The sequence below is a fragment of the Hyperolius riggenbachi genome, chromosome 4 (genome assembly GCF_040937935.1).
Source record: "Hyperolius riggenbachi isolate aHypRig1 chromosome 4, aHypRig1.pri, whole genome shotgun sequence".
In the NCBI taxonomy this organism is placed as follows: domain Eukaryota; kingdom Metazoa; phylum Chordata; class Amphibia; order Anura; family Hyperoliidae; genus Hyperolius; species Hyperolius riggenbachi.
This window is the reverse complement of record NC_090649.1, coordinates 327,687,674-327,699,852: the sequence shown is the minus strand read 5'-3', so window position 1 is coordinate 327,699,852 and position 12,179 is coordinate 327,687,674. Positions and strand designations below refer to the sequence as shown.

At 37.8% G+C, this 12,179-nt stretch overlaps 1 long non-coding RNA gene across 1 annotated transcript in view; it reads right to left on the bottom strand.

The window, feature by feature from the left end:
- Positions 1-11,047, bottom strand: part of LOC137570812 (uncharacterized) — a 30,235-nt gene extending 19,188 nt beyond the window's left edge. Inside the window, exons 1-2 of the long non-coding RNA XR_011031197.1 lie at positions 10,861-11,047; positions 1,456-1,532 (exon numbers count right to left, since the gene is read on the bottom strand). This is a non-coding gene — a long non-coding RNA (uncharacterized lncRNA). The remainder of the gene's footprint in view (positions 1-1,455; positions 1,533-10,860) is intronic.
- Positions 11,048-12,179: the final 1,132 nt, after the last annotated feature.

Below are 12,179 nucleotides of genomic sequence, written 5' to 3'. Positions count from 1 at the left end.
CAGGGTCTTTGCACTGTATTTGCATATGAATTGCTCATTAACCTCCCACCCACTAACTAAACTAATGAGAGATGCCCTCCCAGGAGTCTGACCCCCACCCGATAACCTCCACCTGATACCCTCCGATGAACCACCCCCCCCCCCCCCCCCCCCATTGCTGCGATCAGGCAGCATACAATATTTAACAATCAGGGTCATTGTCAGCCCTGCTATGCTGAATGGATTGGATCTCGGCTTGGTCATCAAGCCGGGACCAAATCTATTCAGCATAGTGAGGTTGACAGAGGTGGAGTACAGAAGGGTGCTCGATCGTCACTGGAATGGACAGGTGAGTAATCCTGATTGGCTTACCTGCTGCCCAATCTCTGCTTGGGTGGGCAGCATGAAGACACACCTGGCTACCTGGGGGGAGGGAGGGATAAGGAAGCACACCTGGATATTTAAAGAAAGGGAGCATATTAAGAGGCACATCTAGCTATCTGTGGGGGAAGGGGGGCAATTAAGCTCCCAATCTCGCTATCTACGGGGGGTGGTATAAAGGGGCACATTTGGCTGTACTGAGGAAGAATAATGGGGCTCATCTGGCTAACTCTATGGGGTGGGGGCTACAAATGGGAACATCTGTCTGTCTATGGGGGGGGGGGGCACATAGGTAGCTTATAAAGGGGCTTATCTGGCTATCTATACTGTGGGGAGATAAAGGAGCATGTCTGGCTATCTATGGTGTGGGAGGTGGGGTGGGGGATAATAAAAGTACACATCTAGGTATCAATGGGGGGTTGAGGTCTAATAAAGTGGCACATATGGCTATCTTGGGGAGGGGGGGATAACAAAGAGGCACACCTGGCTACCTATATGGGTGGGCTAATAAACAGGCTTATCTGCTTATATATACTGGGGCAGGCTAATACTGGTATGTACCTGGCTATCCATACTGAGCAGCTAATACTTGGGCACGTCTAAATATGAAAGGGGAGGGGTAATACTGGGGCACTTCTGGCTATCAGTACAGGGTGGAGGGGATAATACTGCATTAAATGGACATACTGTAGCAAAAATCCACATTTATTTATTTGAGAATCAAATATCATCCCCATAAATTGTGACATGAACATAATTTAAGTTTTGTGATAAATAGGAGAAATAGCCAAATAAAATTTGGGGTTTTTATCTACGGTACCAATACAAGGTAAAAACTGCAAATTAATGCATTTTTTTTTCTCCCTCTAAAATGCATGGAAAAAAATATTGTTGTGAAAAAAACACTGCCCAATGAAAGTCTAGTATGTCTTGAAAAAATGATATATGTATCATTAAGGTGTCATCAGTAGGGATAAAGTTATTGCTGAATAAACAGGGACATAGCTAAATTGTCAAAACTGCTTTGTCTATAGGGAGGAAATGAGGTCTAGATGTGAAGTGGTTTAGCAGTGTACTGTGCGCAGAGAGACCTACCTAAGTCAGGCATATGGGGTACCAGTTTCACTGTGACAAGTGGTAGAATAGATTTTGGGGTGATTTTACGCTGCCATCTAAAAAAAAAAGTGAGAAATTGAATAAAGAACAAAGAAATATGTAATTTTCAAAATTATGGTTAAATTTAGGAAACTTTCAGCCAAACCACACTAATCTGCATGTTACCAATTACCCATGATTGAATAACCCTACATGTCTACTTTAAAAATAGTCAAAGTTGTGGCATTTTTCCTGATGGTTAGACAATTATAGACTTCTCATTAGTAGAGATGGCTCGAAACTCAGATTTTAGGTTCGCAAACCTCGAACGCGAACTTCCGCAAGTTTGCGAACCTGCGAACTTATCGAACCGCAATAGACTTCAATGGGCAGGCAAACTTTCAGTGCTTTAAAGATAACCCTAGGTGGGTTCTAAGAATGTGAATTAGCACACAGAGGCTAGGTCTGCATATACTGCCCAGCCTCTGTTGCTATACTGAACCCCCCACAGGCCCCCTGCGCTCTGCTGTGCCCCCCATAAATCATACGCCGACCTGTTGACACGCAGCCGGCTGTTTACCTTCTATCTGTCACTCTCGCAGCTCCCCCGGAGGAGGCGGGGGAGTGGCGAGAGTGACAGATAGAAGGTAAACACCCAGCTGTGACATGCTGCGTGCCGACAGCTCAGCGTATGATTTATGGGGGGTATGCAGACCCAGCCTCTGTGTGCAATTAGCGTTCTTAAAATTCTTTTTCTTCTTCCTTTTTCTCTACTGAGTCCTCTGTACTACTGGACTCTCTTCCTTTCCATTCCTTTCTCTTTTTTATAGCACAAAAGATAAGACCAATTGTTAATGGTATTATTGTATAATTGCATAAGGAAATACACTGTTAAATCTGCTTGACCTCAAATCCTGTTGTACATTCTTTGATATTTGCAGTATTATAGTTCTCTATATCATTGTGCTCCTGTCGTTTCGCAGAGTATGTATGAACTACTATGTGCTAATCTTTGTTACCTCTGTTAATTTCTTAAAAATTCAATACATTTTAAGTGTTAAACAAAAATAAAAAATAAAGGGCATAAACTGATCAATAAAATATGAAGTATTTTTCTACAGTGGCACTGTTTATTTTCAAACTGTAATCGGTGAAAACAGAGAAATAGTTATTATTTCCATTTTTTTCTTAATTTTCCCTTTTAAAATGCATACAAAATAAAATAATTCATAGCAAAACGTACCACCTAAATAAAGCCTAATTGGTGGCAAAAATCCCCCCAGGTATAGATAATGTAGGTGTGATAAATAGTTAATGGCTAATGGATAAGAGGAGGGTGAAATGTAGAAAATAGTTCTGGTTTTTAAGGGGGAAACCCTAGAGTAGGGAAGTGGTAAATGTAACTCTCCTTACTGCATCTAAAACGGTCATAAGTCTCTTTAGCTAGAAAATAATTGTTTATAAATCTTACATGTAAAAATAGGCCAATTTTTTCTCAAATATGTTTTGGGTCATATGCTCATTTATTTTGTTTCTGTGCAAAATATTACTTTTCATTTAAACACTTTTTTCAGATAAAAACAAAAACACAAACCTGCTTTATACATTTTAAATGTAAATTGTTAAATAAATGGATATACTTATTTTGGGAATTCTGTTTTTAAACTTTAAAAGCAATATGGAAAATATCATACGACCTTGTTTTTGCTCTGATTGCCCTAAATATGACCACGAAAGCAAAATGGTATTTGTATAATTTTATTACTACTGAAAAGCTATGCTTGCTTTGAAAAAAAACAAAACCTTCTCCTATTCCGGTTGGTTTCCATGAAGACTGAGAAAGCTATTAGTGTTAAAACTGATGCAGTACTGTCACTGCTGAGAGGCAACAAATTGCTCTGGTATTGACGTGTTTAATGTCTTCCCAATTGTGATGTAAGTTTTGCTACAAACCTGATGTAATGTGAAATGCCAGCTCACCTCTATTCAGAACAACCATCACAGTAAAGGACTGAAAACTCGGTGATCAGTAGTTTCATATCTATAGGCTGATGATGTAATACACAAATGTTAACTTTTAATACTGAAGTTGTGCTTGCTTGGCAAGGCTCTTTCAGCCTACTGAGCTTACATACTGGCCCATTAAAAGAAACCTGTAGTTACAGGGAAACAGAGGCTTCCATCTTTATCGCCTTTTAAAGTGAACCGAACACCATTTTTAGGACTCAGGACATCTCAATGGCACATGAAAAATGCATGCCTACAATATGTCTCATTATTAAAATAAACTTGCATTTTATTTTTTATTTTACATTCAAAGTAGTTTTATTAGCCTACTTCAGCAGGCCACAGAGATTTCAGGAAGCTAATTGTTTTATTGAGGTAATTACCAAGAAGTAAACAATACCTTTTCATCAACAGAGGGGTGGGTAATTAGGACAGTTTCTTCAAAGACATTGTGAGTGTCAATGTGTCAAGATAGCATCTCTGACTTGTATAAATAAGGACTGTGAGAAGGGGAGGGGGGAACATGGCAGCTTCTATGCCAGGAGAAATTCCAGTGAAAGAAAATGTGCTTAGTTCCCTTTAAAAAGCAAAGCAGTGATTTACACTGCTACACAGAACTATGTTAAATTTAGATTAGATTAATTTTCTAATAGCAAGTCTTGGAAGCATTATGATTTAGAGGGGTCATGAATGGTTAACAGGGGTTACAACCTCAAATAAATAATTCTGGGCGACTCTGCTATGTTTCAAAATTGAAAATGTATTATCAAACACATACAAACACCTGAAACCCACACAGAGTCTCCTAATCTATTGCACACACCCCATATACCCCATATAACAATTGTGACACAATGAAATAGATGAATTACTATATCAAAGCTGATTATCAAAAATTGCGTTATTATTGCACCATCCCTTTAAAAGGTTTAGTTTTTATCTTCCGCGTATGTGCTTCCTAGGTAAGTGCTATGAGTCACCTAATAATCACTTTCTTTAGTCAAAATGTTTGCTGAGGTTACAACCTGTTGGGGTTAGAATAGATTAAAGAGAAACCGTGACCAAGAATTGAACTTCATCCCAATCAGTAGGTGATACCCCCTTTTACATGAGAAATCTTTTCCTTTTCACAAACGGATCATCAGGGGGCTCTGTATGGCTGATGTTGTGGTGAAACCTCTCCCACAGGAGACTGTGAGGACTATGGTCCTGGCAGTTTCCTGTCTGTGAACCTCATTGCATTGTGGGAAATAACAGCTGTTTTACAGTCCTGTCATTGAAATCACCTGCCAGCAGTAAACATTTCACCATGTGATAAATGTCAGACTGTAAATCAGGGAGAGGAAAGATTTTACAATAGGAAAACACTGACTTTTTGTTATTACATTATTTTCACTGGAGTTCCTCTTTAAAGGCGCTAGCTTAAAGCCGGCTGAGTTGGCTGATAACGACTGCCTATTCCAATAGTCCGGCATGTTTAACTACTTGCTGCATGCCATGCAGTATAATCACGGCCCTGGAAAAAAGACAGGATGCAGCAGGGCCGTGAAAACAAGTCTGCAGCGGCATGCAGCCGCCGCTCGCTCCCGTTTGCGCGTGCGCGCGCACCGCCGTTACCGCCGCATAGAGGGGAAGTTAATGAATGGGACCGCAGGTCCCATTCATAAATCTAAGTCCCCGATTCAATGAATACCAGCGTCTACGAGACGCCGGCATTCATTGTATCTTCCTGTGTTACACAGCCACGGATTACTTCCGATTCATGTGCTTACGTACGTGAATCGGAAATGACGACTGAGGACATCTTGTGGCCAAAAAGTATATTGCACCAAAATTGCTTTTTATTTAATAAAAATCCCCACACTGACTGATATAATTAACTATTTCCCTCCCACACCCTCCCATAATACCCAAACTTTTTTTTTTATTTATATAAGGGGGGAGGGGGGAATTACATAAAAAAAAAATATAAGTAGTTACCTTAGGGACTGAACTTTTTAAAAATTGATGTCAAGGCAGTATATTACTATTAATTTTTAATTTATGGGCTTGTAATTAGTGATGGACGCAAAACTGAAAAAATGCACCTCTATTTCCAAATGAAATATTGGCGCCATACATTGTACTAGGGAAATTTTTTGAACGTTGCAATAACCGGGACAAAAGGGCACATAAAATGTGTGGCTTTTATCCACGGTAGAATGTTTTATTTTAACACTATAATGGTCAAAAACTGAAAAAGAATGCATTTTATAATTTTTTTTCTTATTATTCATGTTAAAATGCATTTAGGATAAAATTATTCTTGGCATACTGTAACTCCCAAAGAAAGCCTAATTGGTGGCAAGAAAAACAAGATATAGATCATTACGCTGTGATTAGTAGTGATTAAGTTATTGGAAAAAGAAAGGGAGGAGCGCTGACAGGTGAAAATTGCTCTGGTCCACAAGAGAAAAAATGCCTCAGGTGTCAAGTGGTTAAAGCAACCACCGACTACCCAGCAATCCACCAGGCAGATCAATTGGGCATAGCAGTGGTCCATACCATTGATCTCCACGCTCCCCTTGCGCCCACCACATGACATCACTTCTGAGCCACTCTGTCGGCCCTCACCCCATCCCCCTCCCCTTTCCCGCAACCACTGCAACAGTACACATTGTCAGTCCATAGGCTGACTATGCATCTGTGCAGCCTTGGCCCAGCGATATCGCCCAAGTGATTGGCTCTTTATCCCCCTCAGGCATTATCGGTCCCTGTGCACAGCAACCTAACTGATCTTTAGTGAGTATGGCCATAAGGAGAGATAATCCATAAATGAAGACATATGGGTCCATATGCAATTCACTTTTTCACCTGAGTTTTCTCCTAGGAGAAATTTTCAAACTTGTCAATAATATGCATTTTAAACCACAAACAAGCAAACAAATACTCAAAATGATTTTAATAGTACTTTTTCAAGTACGTTTTGGTACTTTTTCAGTTGGAAAGTGCTAAAAAGTTATTATAAATTGAAGATGTAAAATTATCTCCATGGAGAAAACTCATGTGAAAAAGTGAATTGCATATGGGCCATAGGGCCTGATCCAATTCAAGTTTTCTTCTAGGTGATATTTTAACATCTGATTTATAAAATGCCTTTTCCAGCACCAGCAAGCAAGAAAATACTCAGAAAAATGTTGACAGTTCTTTTTCACCTGTTTTTTGGTACTTTTTCAATTTGCCTAGAGCTGAAAAGTTATTTTAATCAGAAGATGAAAAATGATCTCCTAAGAGAAAACTTAATAGAAAAAGTGAATTGGATAAGGGTCATAGGGCTATATGCAATTCACTTTTCTCCTGAGTTTTTTCCCAGCTGATATTTTCACAACTTAATCCACCAATTTAACTTTAAAGCGGATCCGAGATGAAAAACTAAATATAACAAGTGACTTGTCTATATATCTTATCTAAAGTTTAGATAGTTTACACAGCAAATCTATCTTCAAACCGCTTCAACAGTATATTAATATTTTTTCCTGTGATACAATGGGAGCAGACATGTTTTCTGCTTGTCACTATTACACAATTACACACACAGGCAAGCTTATCTGTATCTAGGCATGCTAATCTGCATATTCTGTGAAAACTCCACTCTTATCTCCTCCATTACACAGGCAACTGATCTGTATCTGCACTGCAGCTCTCAGATTGTGAAAACTTTGCCTCTGAAATCTATAGCTAGTAACACCTTTTTCACCTGCCCAGACTGAAATCCCACAATCCCTTGCAAGCGCCAAGGCACTCTGGAGAAGCTGTGGGTGTGGCTTGTTTAGTTTATAGGAAATTATAGTATTAAAACAAAACAAAACAAGTATTTGGCTTGAGGAATGCCCTATAAACTATATGTAAGGAACACAATTATGCAAGGAGTAAAAGTTCATCTCGGATCCACTTTAAGCCACCAGCAAGCAAGATAATACTCAAAATAAATTTGATAGTACCTTTACACCAACTTTTGGGCACTTTCTGAATTGTAAAATGCTGAAAAGTTAGCTTCAGGGATGGTCTTAGTCAGCCAACTTCGCTATACTGAAACTACGTATAGTTTTACGCAATTACACTTCGCTAAACTATGGCTTCGAAATCAAATATTCGCTTTGTAAGCAGTTCGTAGGCTACGCGTTAAAATACGCAATTACGCGTAGTCCGAAGTGTAGTGTATGCGGATGCTTATGCCCGTCTGCATAAAATTTTACGGATTAATTCCTCTTTAAATGCTTATAACGGGAACTTTTCTATGCGTACATTCCCCTTTCCAATGCGTAAAAATTTGTAAGCATACAATTGCACGCGGAAAATTAGACGCGAGAAACGCATTCGTAGTTCGCTACGCAATACACATGTTAACTACACATAGTGGACGTAAGCTATGCGTAGCTTTACATTGCTACGCGTACATTTGTAAGCGTAGTTTCTGCTCATCCCTGGTTAGTTTACAGAGAAGTTGAAAATTATCTCCTAGGAGATAACAGAGGTGAAAAAGTTAATTGCATATGGGGCATAATGAGATATCACTTGTTTTATGAATCATGCTGGGCCATATGTACCGGTAATTCACTTTTTCACCTGAGTTTTCTCCTAGGAGATAATTTTTCATCTTTCCAGCGTTTTATAACTAAAAATGTACCAAACAGTAGGTGAAAAAGTACTATCAAAATCATTTTGAGTATTTTCTTACTTACTTGTGGCTTAAAAGGCATTTTATTTACAAATGTAAAAACATCACTTAGGAGAAAACTCAGGAGCAAAAGTTAATTGCATATGTGACAGCCTCCACACCACATTTCCCAGAATTCAATCATTACAGTACAATGCATGGCCCTTATTCAATTCACTTTTTCTCCTAAGTTTTCTAGTAGGTGATATGTTCACGCATTATTAACAAAATAATATTTAAGCCACCAGCAAGGAGGAAGAGTGTTGAAAAGAGTGCTGTGAAGTTATTTTAAACAGAAGATTAAAAATGATCTTCAATTACAAAACTTGGGAGAAAAAAAGTGAATTGAATAAGTTTTCTCCAAGTTGATATGTCTATACCTTGTTAACATAATAACCCATATGCAATTATCTTTTTCTCCTGAGTTTTCTCCTGGAGATAATTTTCATACTTTCTTTAAAAAAACTTTAAAGTATTTTACAATTGAAAAAGTACCAAAAAGTAAGTATCAAAATTATTTTGATATTTTAACAGGCATTTTATGACAAGGGCCCATATCCCATTTTCTCCTGCGTTTTCACCTAGGTGATATTTTTAAACTTGTGAATAAAATGCCTTTTAAGCCACCAGAAAGTAAGACAATACTCAAGATAGTATTGATAGTGCTTTTTCATTTACTTTTTGGTACTTTTTTCATTAAGAAAGTGCTTGAAAGTTATTTTAAATAGAAGATGAAAAATTGTCTCCTAGGAGAAAACTCAGGTGAAAAAGTGAATTGCATATGGGCCCATGCGCAATTCACTTTTTCACCTGAGTTTTCTCCAAGGTGAAATTTTTAAATTTGTCAATAAAATGTCTTTTAACCTCTAGCCGACCGTGTCACGTCAATGGCCGTGGCAGCCCCAGGACCGCCTAAAGCCGATCAGCGTAAGGTCGCCGTCCTATTTTGCAGGAGATTGTGCGCGCATCCCTTCTTGAATGATGGTGCGATCACCACTAGGAGACTGTTTTGCTGTCTAATTAGTCTGTACAGCGCTGTACTGGGGACAGCCATGTGACACGACTGTCTCCCTGGGGGAGACAGAAGTAATCCACTGTCATAGGCTGAAGCCTATGACAGCTGATCACAGTGATTGGCAGGCTGTGGGACGAAGGGAGGGGGGAACATATAAATAAAAAAAAAATACATGTTTTTATTAAAAAAAAAATTTGGCAAAAAATAAACAAACATCGGGGGTGGGGGATTTGGCAATCAGACCCCACCAATAGAAAGGTCTGTTGGTGGCGAGAAAAGGGGAGGGGAATCACTTGTGTGCTGAGTTGTGCGGCCCGGCAGCGAGGCCTTAAAGCTGCAGTGGCCAATTTAGTGAAAAATGGCTTGGTCTTTAGGTGGGTTTAACACTGAGGTCCTCAAGTGTTTAAACCCCCAGTAAGCAAAAAAATTCTCAAAATAATTTTGATAGTACTTTTTCTTGTACTTTTTGGTCCTTTTTCCATTGCAAAGTGCTAAAAAGTTATTATAAATCGAAGATGAAAAATTATCTTGTAGGAGAAAACTCATGTGAAAATGGGAATTGCAAAAAAAATGCACAATTAACTTTGATAGTGCTTTTTCTACCACTTTTGGTATTTTTTTCAATTGCAAAATGCTTAAAATTATTTTAAAGAGAAGATGTAAAATTATCACTTAGGCAAAAACTCAGGAGAAAAAGAGAATTGCATATGGGCACATGTGTCTGTATGAGTAAATGCAAGTCCCCAGCTCTCTTATCAAGAAATAGTGGTGTCTAACGATCTCAAAGGACAGCTAATGTGGAAAAAAATGTAAAATTTTAAATGCCTACCTGCAAAATGTAGATTTCTTCCAGATTAAAATGTGTTATAAATTACTTTTTTTCCTACAATAGGCAGTAAAAATCTGACAGGTTTTGGACTAGTCCATCTTTTCAAGGGGTACTCTCAGGTATTTCTTTATTTACAAAAGCACTTACTGAACTGAAGCTGCTTGGTGCAACTTCCAAAATAGTGCACAAACAAGTAGAGAGGCTGGCCGGCATCTTTCCTTAGATTATTTGGAGTCTTTTTGTAAATAATAAAGGTAATACTGAGAATATCCGATGTGGAGATGAACTATTCCAAAATCTGTCAGATATTTCCTGCATACTATAAATGACAGCAACACAGGAAGAAAGTAATTTATAGTGCATTTTACTTTGTGTGTACATTTTACAGTTATGTATTTACATTTTAGAAATTAGCATAAGCCTAGCATAAGCCTGTATTTATAGGTGCAGAGTTGCAAGCATGCACTGGTTCAAGAGGGAGATTTTAATTTTAGAAGTTAATTTCCATTCTTAATACTTACACTAACTTGCATGATTAGTGTCCGATTTTGCCTTGTTTTAAGGTGATTTGTCTTTAACTTCTAATTATATATATTTCATAGTATGGTCACTCACATGTCTATTGCAAAGACCTGTGACAGGTTTGCTTTAATTTTTCTCTGTACATGTCAGTTAGCCTAATATTGCAAATTATTAAGAATACAAGGTGTTTTTTGTTTTGTTTTGTTATTATGATGCCTATGCCTGCCTAATGGATAATATTGTAAAGTAGTTGTCAGTCAAAATATACAATATAAACCTCAATTGCTCAGGTTATACAAACACTAACAGTGCTGTATTATAGTAAGCAATACACACCTCTTATTTTGCCGTATAAGAACTCTTGATAGCAAAGAGTAAAAGCAATCCTTTAATTCTGCCTGCCAGGCTTGGAAATGAACTGTGCCAATAATAATATTGTTTGTTACACATAGCGGTAGCCAAATCTGTGGAGAGGTAGGGTCTTGGTGAATCTGCTCCATACCTCTGACGTACTTTTTCCATCAGGCGTCTGAAAGGAACCAAGGAGTGGTAGATATAACATTTCGCATTCTCTCATGAGAGCAAGAAAAAAAGAGAAGAGCAGAGGATATAATAGACAAACACGATGACAACGCAGGCTCTGATGGCTACTGTTCTGACGTAGGCTCAGCTTTGCTTTGCCTTTCTTATTTATTCAATTCTTTACAGTGATACCATTTTATTCATGCGTCTTTTCTCTGCATGCAGCAGAGCTCAGTGACTCAGTAAGTGTGTTCAATAAAGGATTCATTAACCGAGATTAACGTCACCACATACCTTTCATTTTTTACTCTGTTCAATATATTGCTGTTATGTGAGGAGTAGGAATCATTTAAGAAGAGATTATGAAGATCCATCAGTTCTTATAAACCTCCCACTTTGTGATTTTTTGTTGTATTAGCAATCTGCCTGGTGTGAATGATACATATATTGCTTAAAAGTGATGAAGCGCATGCTACGTGAGCGCATGCAGTGTCACTGTGCCTGTCCGCTACCTGTTATTGCAGCAGGGTGTGGCAGAAACAGCACAGAGGGGCCCTGGAGAACATTCAGCATTTACACCGTTCATTTATCTGGCTAATTCATCTAAATGTGTCACTTTATATGATAGGCAAAATATAAGTTCAGATACAAAAACAAACACCTTAATAACAAATAATAATAATAATAATAATAATAATAACAAACACCTTAATAACAAATATACTACTACTACTACTACTACTACTACTACTACTACTACTACTACTACTACTACTACCACCACCACCACCACCACCACCACCACCACCACCACCACCACCACCACCAATAATAATAATAATAATAATAATAATAATAATAATAATAATAATAATAATAATAATAATAATAATAATAATAATAATAATTATTATTATTATTATTATTATTATTATTATTATTATTATTATTATCTTAATAACAAACATCTTAATCATCAGAATTGCATGTAAACATAATACACAACAGTATTATCATTATTATTTTTTCATTATTATGCATTTATACAGTACTTACATTTTCTACAGCTCTGATAGAGTACATCAAACCGAGATGGCCCGAATGGATCGCCGGCGAACGTTTCCAGGCGAACA